This window comes from Schistocerca nitens, chromosome 4 (assembly GCF_023898315.1).
Source record: "Schistocerca nitens isolate TAMUIC-IGC-003100 chromosome 4, iqSchNite1.1, whole genome shotgun sequence".
NCBI lineage: Eukaryota > Metazoa > Arthropoda > Insecta > Orthoptera > Acrididae > Schistocerca > Schistocerca nitens.
The window spans coordinates 923,358,151-923,377,627 of record NC_064617.1 but is presented as its reverse complement, the minus strand read 5'-3'; the positions used below and the strand labels follow the sequence as shown (position 1 = coordinate 923,377,627).

Here is a 19,477-nt window from a genome sequence, read left to right as displayed (position 1 = left end):
CTCTTCGCAGAACGCGGAGTTCGGAGGCTTGCCTGTCTGCTCTATAAAGTAGGATAGATGGTGATCCACGGACAAGTGTTTCCGAGTACACCGTTCGTCACACATTGCTGAGCACGTAGCTCCGCAGCAGACCACCCCTACGTGTACACATGCTGACCCAACGACATAGTTACAATTGCCGCGGGCACGACCATCGGGATTCGACCGTCGATCAATGGAAACGTGTCGGCTCTTCGGGTAAATCTCATTTTTGCTACACTAGGTCGACGGTCGTGGGTGAACGGCGGCTCGAAAAGTGCAGCGTGCCACGGACGCAGACTGGTCGGAGCAGTATTATGCCACAGGAGAGACACTTCTGCGGTTGCGTGGGGCCTTTGGTAGTAATCAAAGACACGCTGACAGCTGCAAACCACCTCCATTCCTTCGTGCTCGACGCCTTCTCCGACAGCGATGTCATCTTTCAGCAGTTTAATTGTCCGTGTTTCGGAGCCAGAACCGTGCTACAGCGGTCTGAGGTGTATTATAGTGAAGTCACGTCGATGTCTCGGTGACCAAATTCGCGTGATGTAAATCCTACGGAACCCATCTGGGTTGCTATTGGAAGCCATCATCGCGTACGCAATTCAGCGGCCCGTTACCTACGCGAATTATACGACCTCCAATGCGACATAGCTTGGCAAACCCACTAACTGTAGTGTCCCTGATACGCAGAACCAGTTACGTATTTCGTTCCAAAGACGGACAAACAAGCGGGTGATCATACTGTTTTGGCTCATCAATGTAGATGTGTTTTCCCCGTTGGTGTTTTATTCGTGTCGGGTTGAGTTTTGCGAGTGCTTAGCTGATCCCGGTGTGTGCCTGTTGCAGATGCGCTGCTGGGCGCGAAGGCGCGGAAGGGCGGCGGGCTGTGTGCGCCGGCCGGCCCCCTCCACGGCCAGCTGCCGCCGCAGCCGCCGGCCCCGGCGCCGCCCCACCAGCAGCAGCCGCCGCCGCAGCCGCCGCCCCCGCAGCAGGGCCCGCCGCTGCCGCTGCCGCTGCCCGCGCAGGCGCACGCGCAGGCGCCGCCAGGCCGCGCCGACCTGGCCGACCTCATCCACCTGCCGGGGCCGCTCACCGAGGACGCCGTGCTCAAGTGCCTGCACGCGCGCTTCTGCAACGCGCACTACTTCGTGAGTACCACTAAACCCACAATTCTTGTAACACTCCCAACTCAACCGATTCGCCACGAAGGAGATACGAAAATCGGTCACGAATATATATTCGTACACTATCGACAAAATGCAAAACTGTTAACTTCGGCGGCCGATGGATGAACGTGTGACACTGCAGCGCAATTTCGCTGCGCATCCGGCAAGGGCAGTAAACAAGAGACTTGTCGATACCGGTGCATCAATTTTTTGAGAATTTACGGAGAGCAACTATGCCTCGCAGTCTGGCGCGTGGACATTTGCAGATGCCCGCATTTGACAAAGGACATGTTTTTGGGAGCAAAGAAGCCGGTTGGAGTAATTGGCGAATCGCTTGACATTTGTATAGGATCTACGCCACTATTCGACGTTGTTGGCAGGAATGGGTGGATCGGCCACACCGTAAAGAAGGAAGTGGTTGACCTAGCGAGACGACAGAAGGTGAAGACTGAGCACTCTTCACAGAGGTACTCAGAGCCCCGGATTCGTCATTAACGTCGATCCGACGTGCAACTGGTCCTACAGTAACCGTAAGGCCATTAACAGGCGGCTCACAGCCTACGGCGCCACCTGTGCCGTCTACCATCGACCTCTGTACACCAACAAGCCAGTTTGGGCACATTCGGCCTGCAGTATCATTGGTTGGAGTAAAACTGTCTTCAGTGAGGAGTCGCGCTTCGAACTGAGACCCGATGGCCACGAGGACGCGTCTGAAGACGCCCCAGACAGCAGTCCGATACCGACCCGAACGTCGGCCGCCATACGGCCCAACAATCATTTCGCAGCAAGAGCCCTTTGGTCGTGATCTGCCACATTCTTGCAGAACAGCGGTACGTCCACGATATTCTACGTCCCGTTTTGTTGCCCTTCATGGCAAACCATCTTGGGCTTACAAAAATGGTTCAAATGGCTCTGAGCACTATGGGACTTAACAGCTATGGTCATCAGTCCCCTAGAACTCAGAACTACTTAAACCTAACTAACCTAAGGACATCACACAACACCCAGCCATCACGAGGCAGAGAAAATCCCTGACCCCGCCGGGAATCGAACCCGGGCGTGGGAAGCGAGAACGCTACCGCACGACCACGAGATGCGGGCTTTGGGCTTACATTTCGGCAAGATATGTAGAGACGCCCGCACACAGCGGAAGTTTCTGTTGCTTCTCTTCGTGCTTGCTAAACCTTCCTCGCCCAGCAAGGTCGCCGGATCTCTCCCCAATTGAAAACGTTTGCAGCATTGCGGGCAGGGACGTCCAACCAGGTCTAGATTTTGTCCATCAGACGCGCAAATTTAAATGAATTTGCCACGATTTCCCTAAGGAGGACATCGAACAACTCTAACAATAGCGAGCCCAGTAACTGCTTGCATAAGGGCCAGATGTGGACTAACACGTTACCGAGTTCCTCAATTCGTGAAGCTTTTGCTCTTAAATAAATCATCCAGTTTTTCTGAAATTATAATCATGTGTTTGTACACGTTCGTCAGATCGACCGCTTCCCGCCCCATTCGACTAATTCCATCGAGGTGCGACTTTCTTTTTGTCTTAGAGTGTATTTGACGTTAAACATTTAAGGTAGAAAAAGTTCAGTAAATGTTTGAAATTATGTTTAAAGTTTGTCGGAAGCCGTTAGTGTTCTAATGATGAAACACTGGATGAATACAGTCTGCGAAATTTACACTCCATTTTAAGAAAAGCTACTTTTTCACGCACCTCAACATTTATGTCGTTATATCTCCTGAACTGTGTAACTTACAGTGATATAATTTTGCAGTACCGTAAACACGGGCTACTTTGGACCACTTTTGAACAATTTCACGATTTACCCTTCAGATAAATCATTTTTTACTTAAGTTCTGGTAACCTTTTTTTGCAACTATAACATCTTATATTTTAGATGCTGCACACTTTTTTACCTAATTTTTTTTCTATTTTTCAATTTTTTAAATTTTGGGCCAATGTTACCCCAAGGATAGGGTAACTTTGGCCCAAGATAGTTTTTCAATAGAAAAAGCGTGGTATAAAGACAAGTGACAAAGAAAAACAAACGTTACTTAATGATTATAGCAATATTTTACAACAAGTTAAAAATACACAGGTAAGTCAAAGTGTAAAAAAAAGTTATAAAAAAGTTAGTTCTTTCAAAAGAGGAATTTTTATCTTTAAATGAAATCAATCTTAAAAAGGCCTCTTTTTACGAGTTTTGGTGGCTGAATAACTTTTACAATGTCACACCACTGGTAAAATAACGTATCCTTTTCTTGGGGCCACTTTCAAAATTTCCTTAGTCGGCGCCATACTGTCCACTGTCGCTCCCTCCTCCGCTACAGAGAGCACCAACCCTGGGAATCGGAGTCCGTTCCAATGAACAACAACAAATTCGTCCTTTTCTACAAGTTCCTTCATGTCTTCATTGCTTCCTTTTGGGCCTTCAACATTTGCAGTTGGGAAGGTTGTACTGGGTTATGAATCGTCTAAGTTAATTGGTTTATCTGGTTCATTGACACTAAAAGAGTTTTCATCGCTGCTGGAAAAAACCAGGTCGCTGTGACATGAGGACACTAAGCTGAAATTGTCATCACCGTCATCTGTTGATGAAAGGCTTGCCGCTCTTTTACCCCTTCTTTTCTTTTTGTTTCCATCTAATTTTTTGCTTTGTTTTTTCTAGTTTCTTCTTTTCCTTTTCAATTTTTTCTGGTCTATCAAAACTTCCTTTCCTTTCTTTTTCTCGTCTATTCCATTCTGCTGTTTTTGTTGGTACTAAAGGATTTCAGTTGAAGATATACTTTTTCTTGCAGGGACTTCCAATTTTCAACGTTTTGTTGTTCGCGGCTGAACAACTTCTTGTCTTTTTTTCCTTAAGGTGTTCGATAAATGTTTGTTCTATTACATCAAGGTTAACAGAAGCATTGTATGATGGCAATCGCTTGACAATATCTTCTTTGCTGATCGGGTGGATTCCAGCCTTTTTAAATTCAGCCAAAAGATTATCACGTACATTCGACTCTATGCTAAGGCCTTTTTTAACAATCTTGGGAACTTTGATAGTGTGGATGCAGCTTTGCCACTGTCTGATTGCTTCCACTCTATAAGAACTTGTCTCCATTTCATTCTGAGAGGCCTAAAGTAAGCTAAATCAAGTGGTTGTGTTAAATGCGAAGAGTTCGGAGGCAGACAGACAAATTGGATGTTGTTCTCTTCACAAAGTTGAAGAACATTCATACTTATATGTGAACTGAGATTGACACCGATGATTACTTTTCTGCCTTCTTGTTTTTTTTAGAACAGGAAGTAGATGAGTCGAAAACCAATCCTCAAAATGTGCACCATCAATCCATCCTTGTTTTGTCCTGTTATATCGTGCCCCTTCAGGGCCGTTTTCAGTCCACGTACTCCATAAATGCTCTCCTTTATATATAACATAAGGAGGCGACGAGTCACCATCGGTATTACCACAGAACATGACACTTATGTTACATTTGGTAGAATTCATTATCCGTTCTGGGTACTTGCAGCCTCTCATACACATCAAATTTTTCTTTCCAGGGTCATCTGACATACACGTTTCGTCATAATTATAATTTTTATCTGGCGGTAAATCATTGACCGCCTCTTTCAGATTCTCAGTGTACTCTTATATTATTTTTTTCATCGATCTGAGCTCGATTTCGTTTGATGTTAGACGAAAACTTGACAGTCAACTGAGGGTGTCTCTTTAAGAATGATTTAACCCAGTCACGCCCCAGAACATTGTTAAAAAAGCATTGTACAGTCTTTCCTTGTCTAGTTAGGTAGGATTTTACGACATATCTCAAATGAAGTTCACCTAGGGGAAAACCATGTTCACACATTTTGTCGATATGACTAGCAAAAGCTAATTCTTCTTCTTGCGAAAATACTTTAGGGTGGCTGGGGAATGTGAAAATACATTCTTCAACTTGTTTTTAGTAGTGCTTCAGGGTATTCGGAAATGCTCAGCAGCCTGCCTTTCTGTCATTTCACCAGAACTGATGGTTTCTAAACAAGTTTGAAGACGTTCGTTGCTGTAGTCAACATATTTTCGGCTCCCAGGAAGACGTGTGTAGTTGTAAGGCATCTTGAACAAGCTGTACCCAAGCTGTTAGGTTTACGTAGTTCTAAGTCTAGGGGCCTGATGACCTCAGAAGTTAAGTCCCATAGTGCTCAGAGCCATTTGAACCATATTTAAATATTAGTAAAGAAGTAATAATTTAAAACGTCACACCTAATGCAACCGTTTTACGGCATAAACAGCGGAAATGTAGTAAGCGGTAAACTTTTTTTTCCTTTAATCATTTTGTGGAGGGTGTCAGCGAGAAAAATTTCGAAAGGGTGTGAAGTTGTTCCTTGGAACTCGCTAAGTGCTCTCATTCACAAATTGTGATGAAATAAATTCTGGGCACTCGCGAGCCGTCTGTTACGTTGCTTCGAGAGCCGTACACACAGTTCCTAAGCGTAATATTTGCCCTATTGTGTTAAACTTTTAACACATGATTATACCACTTAATGTAGAGATTATCAGTATTTTAAATTTTTAAATTCTGGCAATTATAACACGAAATACTGAAGATCAAAATTTTTGTTTCTCCTTCAAATGGTTCAAATGGTTCTAAGCACTATGGGACTTAACATCTGAGGTCATCAGTCCACTAGATTTAGAACTACTTAAACCTAACTAACCTAAGGACATCACACAATCCATGCCAGAGGCAGGATTCGAACCTGCGACCGTAGCAGCAGCTCGGTTCCGGACTGAAGCGCCTAGAACCTCTCGGTCACAACGGCCGGCTTTGTTTCTCCTGGAAGCCGTTCGATAACGGTAACAGGTACCTGGTTCCTAGGCAGTCTGATTAGTAACGTAGATAGCCTCTTCTCAGGTGGCTGGCCAAATCATTCGCTCGAATTGTACAGAAAGTTCTTCAAACCAACCACGAACATCTGTGGTCGGGTGGCGTGGCGCATTGTCGTCCATAAAAATTCGATCGTTGTTTACGAACACGAAGACTAAGAATGGCTGCAAATGGTCTCCAGGTATCTGAACTTAACCATTTACAGGCACTGATCGCTTCACTTGTACCAGAGGACCCACTCCATTCCATATTAACACAGTCCACACCATTATGTAACCACCACCAGTTTGCACAGTGCCTTGTTAACAACTTGGGTCCGTGACTTCGTGGGGTTTGCGCCTTCTCGAACCTTATCATCAGCTCTTACCAAGTGAAATCTGGACTCGTCTAACCAGACCACGGTTTCCAGTCCTCCAGGGTCCAACAGTTACGTTAACGAGCACCGGAGATGCGCTGCAGGTGATGCCGCGCTGTTGGCAAAGGCACTCGCGTCGGGCGTCTGCTGCCACTGCCCACTAACGCCGAGTTTCGCCACACTGTTCTAACGGATATGTTCGTCGTTAGTCCCACATTGACTTCTGCGGTTATTTTACGCTTATCTGGTAGCACTGACAACTTGACGCAAACGTCTTTGCTCTCGGTCGTTAAGTGAAGGCCGTCGGCCAGTGCTTTGTCCGTGGTGGGAGGTGATGCCTGAAATTTGGTATTCTCGGCACACTCGTGACACTGTGGATCACAAAATACTGATTTCCCTAACGATTTTCGAAATGGAATGCCCCATGCGTCCAGCTCCAACCACCATTCCGCGTTCAAAATCTGTTAATACCCGTCGTGCGGCCATAATCATTTCGGACATCGTTCACATGAACCACGTGGCTACAAATGACAACTCTGCCACTGCACTGGCCTTTCGTACCTTCTGTATGCGACACTACCGCCAATGGTGTATGTACATATCGTTAACATGACTCTTGTGACTTCCGTGTATACATCGTCCAGTCACATTAATGTGACAACCTGGCAAAAGCCTGAATATCCATCTTTTCCAGCGTGGAACGCAGCGAGACATGCAGGAAGAGAGTCAATGAGGTTTTGAAAGCTACCGACGTGGGTGTGGAGCCATGTGGACTCCAGTGTTGTGGCTAGCTGCGCTAGGTTTCTCGGTTCGAGATCGTCCGACAGATTCTCGATTGGATTGAAATCTGGGGAGTTTGGTGGCTAGGGGAATACGGTAAACCCATCCTGGTGCGGTTCGAGCGACGTCCGTACATTGCGAGCTGTGTAACACGTCGTATTGTCCTGCTGGTAGGTGCCATCGTGCCGAGGAAATGTAGGTGTGGACATGGTCCCCAAGGATAGACGTATACATGTGGAGATCTACTGTGCCTCCCAGAATGAAGAGATCATCCAGGGAATATCACGAAATCATTCCCCAGACCTAAGACTCCTAACCCTGGCCTGGAACATTTGATTTCAGACGTTTCACGCCGTACACGTCAACGGACATCTGTCCGATGGAGCAGAAAACGTTATTCATCTGAAAAAGCACATGTCGCCACAAACGTCCAGTTTCGGCAATGGCGTGCAATTTCTGGCCGCATCCAAGCCGTTCATTTTCGGAACACAACCTACGATCAGCTTAGAGACAGATGTGATGACATTTTCTGCAGGACCTGACCATCATGCTCAAGCATGTAAAGTGCAAGCTGTTACTGATTTGTTTGACTGATGGGGCTGCTAAGTGCTATACCACCTACTGCACTCCCCTGACTTAAGCCCTCGTACTGTATTGTATTGTATTGTATTGTATTGTATTGTATTGTATTGTATTGCATGTTAACCGGGGACCTAGAAACGACGGAGAGGCTCCGTCCCCGCCGCAGTGGTCCGCAACCCCACGACGACTACCGCAGTCCACTTCACCCCTCTGCCGACCCACACCGAACCACTCTTTCAGGGTTGTTGTGCAGTATGGCTCCCGGTAGACCCCCCTCCCCCCCACCCCCTCCCCCACCCCCACCCCCCGGAACGTCTCTCACCACACGAGTGTAACCCCTATGTTTGCGTGGTAGAGTAATCGTGGTGTACACGTACGTGGAGAACTTGTTTGCGCAGCAATCGCCAACATAGTGTAGCTGAGGCGGAATAAGGGGAACCAGCCCGCATTCGCCGAAGCAGATGGAAAACCGCCTAAAAACCATCTACAGACTGGTCGGCTCACCGGACCTCGCCACAAGTCCGCCGGGCGGATTCGTGCAGGGGACCAGTCGCTCCTTCCCAATCTGGAAAGCCGTTCATTAGACCGCACGGCTAACCGGGCGGGCTAAGCCCTCGTAAGTTCAACTCGATTTCGAAACTTAAGGAAACACTGGACGGCAATCGCTTCAGAACTGCTAAAAATTCGTCGGGCAATAGACCGCGCCGCTCGAACTGTCAACACAACTGGCACTGCTAACAGTATCCTACGTATTCCACATCGCTGGCAACGGATTATACACAATGCTGGTGACTACTTTGAATGTCAGTAAAACTTTGAAACACGTATCTATTTTGCACGAGCTATAAATAAATAGTTGCCACTATTAAAGTTCCAACCTTCGTATATTTACTGCGGTTGCCCTGAAACGTCAATCATTTCGATATGCAAGCATGTGGTACGCTACATTCCAATTTCACGTCTGTTGCATGCTTCCCTTAATACTGTTGCAATTTTAATGCCTAGCAGTGTAATTCTTCATTGTCGACAAAGAAAACATTTTATCGATGCATCCTGATCCACTGTATACAAGGTGAATCAGAACTTCTGAGGCTGTCCAGGCATATTTACTGAGTATTTTGGTCCCTTGTGGCTAGCTGCAGAATGCTAATATAATTGTCGTATCGGCTACTGTGGGAGTCCGCACCGACAAATAAGGAAGGAGAGAAGTTGCGATGGTCAGTGGCAGGCATTCAAAATGATATGTACGTAATACTTGCAGATTAACAGAATACTTTATTTCTAAAAACAAAATAAACATAACTAAACTTGCTTCCAGTGCCTTCTACATGCAAGTACTTTTCACTTTTACTACTCGCAGAACGCAGGCTAAGTATCAGCTTCCTATTACTCAATACTGATGCCCTCAAAGTCTGCGATCGAACGGGGCCGACCAGTGATGGGTGGATGGTTAAATCAGCGTTGAGATGGGGTGCTGAACTGTATTCCTGGAGGCGTGGCACTCTCCGCTCCTTGCTTTGGTGCGTGGATCTGCGCCTTCTTGATACCATTTCGTGGCGCTGCGCTGGTTGATGCGCAGTCGATGCTTTAGGACTGCACATTCCTCCCCCTCCCCCTGAAAACGCCCCACCGTTGTCATGTAGGGAGCCATCTCACGATAAGGAGGAAGCTGGTTGGCGTGGGGAGCCAGGAGCCGCTATTGGGACCGACGCTGAGCCCCTGGCTGCGCCCCGACATCTGTCCTGTGTTTCCATGGGAACGTCAGGTGGAAAACCGTCGGAAAAGTGTTCCCCCTCTCCCTGAGCCGGTCCAATGAAAAACTGACAGAGCGGTGAAGAAGACGGCGGCGGCGCCGGAACGAGCGCTGGGAAGTTGAGCTGCTGCCACAGCGTAGGCGATGGGTCCAGATTTATTGGTTCCGCATATGGTGCTGAAAAGGAACCCGGGGGCGCCCGCCCTAGCTGCAAGACCCCGGTTGAATGCGAATCTGGAGGCAGAAAATCTGCGGAAGAATCTCGCAGTCGACAAGCACGAATCTGGTTCTGATGGTGGCGCAGCAATCGAGCGAGACCTTAAATTAAATACAGGCAAGCGCCCAAATTTCGAAGAATCGTTCCTCCTACCCAGCGCCTGGAGAGACCAAAAGCTCTGAGAAGAATAGAAGCATTAGGCCCAACGCGGAGTGCGGGATGCGCCGGGCGTGCAGCATGAACTGGAGCAGCTTGCGGTGGGCCTCCGATGTAGAAGCATCGCAAGGCTGGGAGCGGTACGTCATGAGGAGCAGCAGCAGACTTTTCTCCGAATATGCTTGTATATGTTTTTAGTAGTGTGAATGATGCGTGAATGTGGTCTAAAGTAAATATGTAGATCACTGTTATACTCACAAATGCTGTACGAATTAGGGTGAGAAATTTTTAAGGCAGCGTGAATGCAGACGACGGGGAATTTTGTATCATAATATGTTAAGTATGTTTATGGTAAAAAGAAAGCTAATTTGAGTGCAAATGAAAATAGTTAATGACGTAAAGTATAAATAATATATTAGAATGTTAAAATATTTATTTCGGGAAAAAGTTGTGTTATTTGTTGATTGGTCAGTCATGAAAAGCGCGGACTAACGCGAGAGAATAAAAACTTTCGATTGGCCTTAAAGAAAACTGACAAGTGAGAACGGAGTATTCTTCGCAATAGTGTGGCGAGCGTTTTCATTTAAGAACAATTCCTGTTTAGTGGCTGTTCAGATTTCGGGAAATACGTTACCATGAACTTGCTAACGTGAACGAAAGGGTTTGTGCATGGCTGTGTAAGGATTAGCACGGGCTTGGCAGTGAACTTGTAATTCTAAACTTCAGAATATACTGAAGTTTTGAAATTACAGTGAAATGAATACCCCTAGCTGCATACAGGCATTGATATAAGTCAACGGGGACAGTTGAAAATGTGTGCCCCGACCGGGACTCGAACCCAGGATCTCCTGCTTACATGGCAGACGTTCTATCCATCTAAGCCACCGAGGACGTATAATCATAGTGTCCCTGCCCATTATACTTATTACTCGCGGCTTTTTGATGATTCCCGTAAGAGATCGGGCGCTGTTTGTGCATCCGCACAGAAGAAGATGGTCAAATGGCCGATGAGCCATAACTATATTTTGTAATTTCATTCTGACGAGCTGCATGGTCACCGATGGTATCTGTTCTTTCGGACATGTCCGAAAGAACAGATACCATATATACACAGAATGTGTTGTACCACCCACTGTTTGATTTGTCTATTTATTCATTTACCTGATATTGATACGAAATCGACGCTGAAGCGTCGCAACTGATTCACATTGAGGGAATTCAAGGACACAAAACGCAAGTATAGGTCCATTGTACGCCATGTTCTGACACGCCTACCCCCTAGTGGTGGGCTCAGCAACCACGCCACAACGCGTGTTAGCCTACGAATCGAAATTTGGAAAGATGTTCTATCGATGGATATATGTTATTTTTCTGTATATCTTGTAGTTTTCGCGCAGTCGTCTCCTGGACCACCGGAGTTACTTATTCATAATCCGGTATAGTTTATTTACTTTAATTATGTCTCAGCGAGTCTGTCTCTTCCGTTCTTAGATGCTGTCCTAATACGAGGCTTCTGACTACAAACTGCGTACAGTACACTGAACCTCAATCATCCCCAACACATCTTCCACCCACTATGACTAACAATACTTGTGCAGTAAGTGTTATCTCTTGGCGGGGAATTCTTGCAATACTGTTTCCACACTGCCACAAGTACTTTCGAATCATAACGTATGGCATGTATAGTGAAACTGCTGGCTGAAAACAAAAGCGAGCACCGCTGGCCCACTGGGTTGCAGGAAACTACGCAAGACGCCTGCACGTGGCTTGCTGAGAGCGAAGATTATGTCTCAAGGCGCTGCTATTTACACGGTCAGATTCAAAGGAAACGTAAAATCTCTGCTCCGATTAAAGTCAAAATCGGGTAATTACTCCCCAAGTATTTGCAGATTCGGAAACGACGTGTTTCAACTTGTAAAACTGTTTCAAATCAGGCCACACTTTGACCTGTAGACAACATAATATTAATCAAACATAATTCCTGCACCATGTTGCTATCTCGTTGCACTCCTGATATGACAAACGGACAAAAATTTGCGAACAGTCTCTCACTTAACTTCCCATTCGTTTTCTGCAAAGGACGCAGACCCTAGATAGAAAATATTTGGGATACTTATTAAAACACTGGACTCGCATTCGGGAGGACGACGGTTCAATCCCGCGTCCGGCCATCCTGATTTAGGTTTTCCGTGATTTCCCTAAATCACTCCAGGCAAATGCCGGGATGGTTCCTCTGAAAGGGCACGGCCGACTTCCTTCCCTATCCTTCCCTATTCCGATGAGACCGATGACCACGCTGTCTGGTCTCCTTCCCCAAACCAACCAACCAACTTATTAAAAAGTACAGGAGTCATTCATACAGAAAAATAACTATTTTCCACAGAAACAGTATATTTCACTTGTGGTCTGATTCCGATTCCGGAACAACTGCCTAAAATTGTTTTACTTAACCCCTCAGCCATTTAGCACACATTGGTTTTTGTGCCTGTAGCAGGCAGTCCCAATGATGCTCACCATTCTTCCACAAACTGCATTTCTGTTTTGGGTATATCTTCTTGCAGGACCCCTCGTTACTCCTCCTTGCTTCGAAACGAGAGGAATTTCTACTAATGTTATGGAAAACCAACTGATATTTACGCCAGCTCAGAAACATTTACAAGTGTATTATACGAGCGTGGAAAACTTTCCTAAAAAATATGATCCATCAACTCTAACGATATTACGATGAAAGCGGTATCTCTTGCTGCAGTCGGGAATTTTTTTAGTACCAACTATTAATGTAGACACTTCAGCTAGTTTTTACCGAGTCAGGTGGCGCAGTGGCAAAATAATGGACTCGTATTCGGGAGGACAGTGGTTCAAATGTCCGTCTGGACATCCAGATTGCGAGATTCAATAAATTTTGTAAATAGATTAAGATGAGCACCGGGATGGTCCCATTGAAAGGTAACGGCCGATTTCTTCCTTACCCTTCCCCAGTCCGAGTTCGTGCTCCATGTCTAATGACCTAGTCTCGACGCGCTGTTAAACTCTAATTTTCCTTCTTTCGCCTTTTTCCTACTAAGGATCCATGCTATAAAACTAAACTCATGCTACATCTCTTAACAATGGAGTAGTTGTTGGTATTACATTACAGAATTTTGTATCTGTATCATTGCACTGTATATTCATAACATAGAACGCCGAAGGTGAGTAACTTCCTAATGACAGGGATGTCGTCATAATTCTGTATCATTGCACTATATATTCATAACATAGAACGCCGAAGGTGAGTAACTTCCTAATCACAAGGGATGTCGTCGATCTATTACTAACGACATCACTACCAAGAACAACAGAATAGAAACAAAACTGATATACTGATAAAACATTTAATGAACAAAAAAACTAAAATACATTCAAGCTTTCTGTGCTGTATATTCCCCTATGTAAATAATGGGTGGGAGGTTAAGAGGCGCCTATCAGCAATCGCAAGTCCTCGACTTCCCTTTTCTTATTCCCCAATAGAATACAGAGTGGCCATATCTGTTATAGTACTTCCTTCATCTTCCTGTGACTAATTTTACAGGTGGCATTCCAACGAACTACCAAGACCATAGCTGGTCAGCCAAACCGTATATGACAGTTCGCCTGTATACGTCTTTGTCGGTATTTAACGCTATTTAACAAACGGTATCATTTCCCATGCGTTGTTCGTCAAACAGCAGGCGACCCTAAACAAGTTTTCGTGCGGCCCGCGGTTCTCAGCCGTATTTTATAAAAAGTGCTCCAGCAACTAACAGTCGAATCAAAAACGTCACCTAACGTTTAGAGCTTCTTAAGAGTGTAGTTTTCCTGCTCAGCAACAAACAAAATTTCTTACAGAGACAGTAGTATCTTAAGATATGTTTAATTTTGCTTGGCGTTGGTAAATTCTGCCGTGAGCTAAGTAAAGTTGGTCGCTTATCTCGGGAACAGAGGACTAGTAACGCGGCCACTGCGAGGTTAGAGGATGTGAGAGGGAGAATATTTTAGGGAGAATATTTTACTGTTTGTCGTCCGGTACTGATAATTCATAGGCGTGTGCGATTCGTACTGATCAGCGGGTGTGGTATAAATTTTGTCACGAATGTGACACAGATTCATGAATGCGCGTTACTGAGTAATCTTCAAATGCGGAACGCGTTTGTGGCAAAAGAATATGAAATTAAATTAAGGCTGGTGTAATACAATGCAGTGAGTTGAAGAAAAATGATGTTCAAAACATAGTCAACATTTTGACCGTGTCGCATATCGCATAATGACTTCGTTATATACAGTGTCACAACTTTGGGGCGTTGAGGATGGAAGCAGTCTGAAACAGCGAACAATCGGCACGAAACCGACTTCTAACAATTATTACTTGGGGCCGGCTGCCAGTTCATCGCGACCTCTAGCTAGCCTACTGGGGGCTCTACAAGAACCCCCTACTCGTACTAAACCTCCAGAAATATCTCAGTTTAGCCAGTGACTCTGTACATGGTGGTATAATGGGCGTACAGTGTAACTGGCCTCGCTTTTCCACCAGAGTTTTGCGATAATTAAGTCAGTCCGTCCTTAACTGACTTAGAGCCGCCGCGTAGGAATTCTTCCCACTTGGTATATGGAGATGGCCTCGTAGTTTTATGTCCCATTGCAGAACCGTAGCAGCGCCGACGGATTCTGACAGTGCAGCAGTACTGTCGAAGTTTTACGTAATGAAGCGGGAAGAGGTTTTTTTGTGCAAATCATTTTTACCCGGGATACCCTTATGGTGAGTTGATTTAAGAAACACCGTAAAATATACTTGTTCACACTGGTTATAAGTTATCTATTAACGGCACAAGAGCATGGACTACCGCATGACTATATCGAAAGCCTTCCTATCAACGACTTCCGACTACGGCGCAGAGTCTGTACCTTGAACATGCAATCGGTATAGTTCGTATAAGATCAAATATCTTCGGTTAGGCCAAAGTTTTTCATTTATTTATTAGTATCAACGTTTCCTGGCATTGTAAAATTACTAAAAGATACAGGATGCGGCGTGGGAACTTCCATATTTAAAAAAAAAAAATCAGAAAGTATGAGAGACCAATTTAATTCTTTTTTCTTTACAAAGAGTAATATCCTAAATTTTGTTCCATTAAGTTTTGAAAACGATATCTTGAAGGTGGCCTCCGTTCTGCTCAATGCATTTGGAGAGTCGAAATCTGAAGTTTCGGTCCACTTTCTCCAACATGTCTCTGTCGATGTTGGCAATAGCAACACAAATATTGTTCCGTAGCTCAGCCAGGGTCTGCGGACGATTGGTAAACACCAAGGACTTGAGGTAGACCCAAACAAAAAGTGGCATGGCGCTAAATCTGGCGAGCGTGATGGCCACGGGAGATCGCCCCTCAAAGAGATGAGACGGTCGGGGAAGTGTTCGCGCAACTTCGATGACGATGTTCGTGCCGTGTGAGCTGTGGCGCCATCTTGTTGGAACCAGAAATCACCCACATTCACTCCTTCAAGTTATGGAAGAAAAAACTGTTCAGTCATCAGGACATAACGCTCAGAAGTGACCGTCACTGTCTTATCGTTCTCTTCGAAAAACCGTGGGCCAATAATGCCACCTGCCAACATTAGATAGTGCACACCAAACAATCACACGTTCTGTATGCAGGCACTGCTCATGAAGTTCTCGGGGGTTCGTGCCACTCCTATACCGCATATTTTGATTATTCACGCAACCAGACAAATGCAAATCGGCCTCATCGCTGAAGAACACTAAGGCGTCATGAGGGAACTCATGGATCAAGGCTTCACATGCATTTTTTCGTGAAATAAAATCACGTGGATGAAGTGTGTGCAGTTTATGCGGATGAAATTTCAACTCTTCATGAACAATTCGTCTCACTGTGCTTTCAGAAATTGCAAGGGTAGCTGCATACTTGCGTGCAGATCGCTTGGGGAAATTCAAAATCGACTTCCTGACTCTCTCGATATTTTCAGGCTTTCTGGTGGTTGTTGAAGGTCCTGGCTTCTTTTTCTACACACTTCCAGTATCCATAAAGGTGTCCACACACAGAAGAATTGGTTTCCCTTCAGGAACACGACTGCAGGCGCGATGTTGAACTGTTTCCTGAATGCACGCTGAGTTCTGATGACCGAACGTCCATTGGAAAAGTAGGTTGCAACGGCGAACGTACACTCCTCTCTTGCCCACTGCATGATCGTTACTAAACTAACCTTAAAAAACGTTAAGTCTCGCACTTTTGATTGCACTGAACCCCATGCAAAATGAGTAACAGCCGCTGTGTGCCGCGCGTTTCCCAATAAGGAAGTCCCCCCCCCCGTAGACTCCACCTAATGTCTGAGGGCCAAAAGGCAACTCTTGTTAGCAAATATTTATTAATAACAATTATTTGATTCGCGTCAGAATAAACATATCTTTATGCTGACGTCACGAGCGATTTCTGCATCAACACCTAATTTCACTGGTCCTTAAATCGAAAGATGACAAAAGCTTCTGCTAGCCAGCGTGGGAACCAACCGCTCGCTCTTTACTCCATACATACTGCAGCGCTGATACCTTCACATCACTTATGTGATATAGCAAAACTGGGAATTAGGTAAAATGCGCTCTTGTCTGCAAATAATGGGTACCTTACAGCTTGTAAAATATTAATTTATGTAAGTTACCATATATTAGCAAGATCGGTACATTGGCGGCCCATGGTGACAACTCGCAATGTCATTATTACCTCTTGAGCAAAATAGTTTGACGACCACTGCTGTAGACCCAGTGTATCGAGTATACCTACAGGTACACGGCCATAAGGCACAGACAGCTCGTGACTGAACGTAATTGGTGAAGACTAGTAGTTTACGAAACTCAGTCCTCCTCAGTGTTAGTATCGGAGAAAACCAGATGAGATCATAACAAGAGTCGCAGAGCTAGTGCGATATAACACATCAGAACTGTGGTGTCCCTCGCCAGTACACAGCTGGGTAGTACACCTTCCATCACGGTGGCGTGTCATCGTAGTCTACATCTACGCGAGGCCAAGAGCGGCAGGCACTTAGGCGGTTGTCCACACAAGTTGCTAGCGACGGCTGCACTATTTCGCCACGCCTCGTCACCTGCATCAATCGAGCAAGACGATGACATCACCCCGCTTGGGTAACCAACGAGCGGGGTGCACATTATCGCCGCAGCGTCACCCAATCACGCAAATTCGGGGTACAGCTCGCGATCCAGTGAGTCAGCAGCAGAGTTCATTACTCAGCGGGGCCAAGAGTTCGTCTAGTATACGTCTCAGCAGGAGCCAGAGTTGTTCATCGGCAGCAACAGAGTTAATCGGGAGTGCATTAGCTCTGCAGTCCGGAGTTCGCACTTAGCAGCAGTCAGTAAAGAAAGCAGCTGCAAGGATCTGCTCTTTCAATTGCAATCATGACTTTAATAAAAATGGCAAAGGTAATGTTAATCAGAACACTGGGAGGAGTTGTGGTCAAATAACAATAGATTTATTCATTCTTAACACCACAAGACAAAAAATGGCTAATGAAATGGCACACTAACTTTTCTTTTTTGGTTGGACAAACGCTTTCAATGATATGCGGTCAATGGTGAACAAAGTGATCATATGGGGACCAACACACGACACTAACCAGACTAATCGCTTTACCTGACTTCATACATGTGAATCCGTGGTATGGCCCAAAACCTACTCCACTATCAAGCATCTATAGAACATTAAGCGGCATGACACTGTATCAGAAGTGAGAGTGCCCTGTAATCTCTTACAGCCACTAGTCTGGACTCAATCGCCTATTGTGAACAGCGCACGAGGTTAGGAAACGCCGCAGCACTTTGTGCAGCTACGCTGGTAACGGACGGGTGTTTACTTTTGGAAATGACTGTTTCGTTCGGGACCTAGTTGTCAGCCTCGTCAGATTCATATTTCTAACCTAACCTGCACTGAATGTTACGGTTTACAAGTGTGTTGCAATAGTGTCCAGTTACATTGTACATTTAATTAATTTGTGTAGCAGCGTTCCAGAACTCGATCACGACAGACTTGTCCACCCACATTCAGTGGCAAAATAGATTAGATATCAAACCGTGATACATCAAGAACTCTGACCTCATCTCGCACAACTGCTTTCCCGTATCATAGTACAGTCTAAGTTGCAGCAGAATTGAGCTACAGAACTCTGCTAACACAGCAATGCCGACCGTTGTGGTCGAGCGGTTCTAGGCGCTTCAGTCTGGAACCGCGCGACCGCTGCGGTCGCAGGTTCGAATCCTGCCTCGGACATGGATGTGTGTGATGTCCTTAGGTTAGTTAGGTTTACGTAGTTCTAAGTTCTACGGGACTGATGATCTCAGATGTTGTTAAGTCCCATAGTGCTCAGAGCCATTTAAACCATTTTTAACACAGCAATACGACGGAACAAATGGCGCAGAAGCTATTCAGCATAGACCACGGATGACTTGAAGAGGGTAATATGACAATCCTTCATTTTGTTTCCGACGACAGCGTCCAAAGAAATATATACTTGAGATTGAATATTGTCTACCGCTGCACTAGGAGTGATCATCTTCATGGTCCGTTCGTTCTATTGTTCCGTACTGACAGAGAATTCCATGAAAGTGCTATTTGGCCATTCTATGCGAGTAAGTGCATCACAGAGTACATTTGTCCTTGCCTAACAACGAAGCCTTTTCTCCATAAATCAATGGCCCAACTAACGCGTCTCACTTTCTTTGAGCATGATGACAATTAGCACGTGGCTGACGTAATATGACGGCGCTTGCGAGAAATGAGAATGTGCGGCTGACGTAGTATTTCGTCACCTCAGTTACGATAATTTTCTGCGGTTTCGAACGTACTTTTATGGCTCTCAGGATCATCTGTGAGGTCTGCATGCTTTGTATATGACTGTAGCGGTATCACTTGAACAATTCATCGTTTTGGAAACCCTTGTTATTGTCTCTCGCTTCGTAGGAATTAGGTGTCATTCTACTTGTCTCTGTTCCGTGCTTTTGCGTTGATTTTGTGTTCAAAATGTGCAGTGATGGGAAACGTATGGAGAAAATGATTTGCAAAGCTGTCGGCCAAGTCTACAGACGACGAAGGCGAAGTATTTGATAACGATTCAGATTACACGTCCTCTGAAAATTGTACCAATTCTATATTTTCCTAAGATAAGTTGCTGCATACTTTATCGTTGTATTTTCACAGTTAGTGCTGTTATGAAGGGTTCTGCTCCAGGTACATCGGAAATGAATGTGAGCGTAAGTGTGTTGTGAATGTAATGTTGGACTGTTTATCTTTCCATGATTCAATTTGCATCACACTATACTACGCAAACTTTTGTTTTAATCTTGTTTTGTGTGTGTGTGTGTGTGTGTGTGTTTGGTCTTTTTAGATGCAAATACGCTGTAAAAGAAATATAAACAGAAAGAACACGCGTCTGCTTACATATTTGAATACTAGAATTCCTTTTCAATTTTTTTTTCTGTGATGATTACTGTTAAATTGAAGTTTCATCTGCAGTATTCATGATTTAACATTATCAATACCAAAATA

General features: G+C 45.2%; 1 protein-coding gene across 1 annotated transcript in view; it reads left to right on the top strand.

The window, feature by feature from the left end:
- The first annotated feature begins 1,044 nt into the window (after positions 1 to 1,044).
- Positions 1,045 to 19,477, top strand: part of LOC126253544 (myosin-I heavy chain) — a 193,317-nt gene continuing 174,884 nt past the window's right edge. The window contains exon 1 of the mRNA XM_049954939.1: positions 1,045 to 1,169. The gene's annotated coding sequence lies outside the window, so the exon portion shown is untranslated. The remainder of the gene's footprint in view (positions 1,170 to 19,477) is intronic.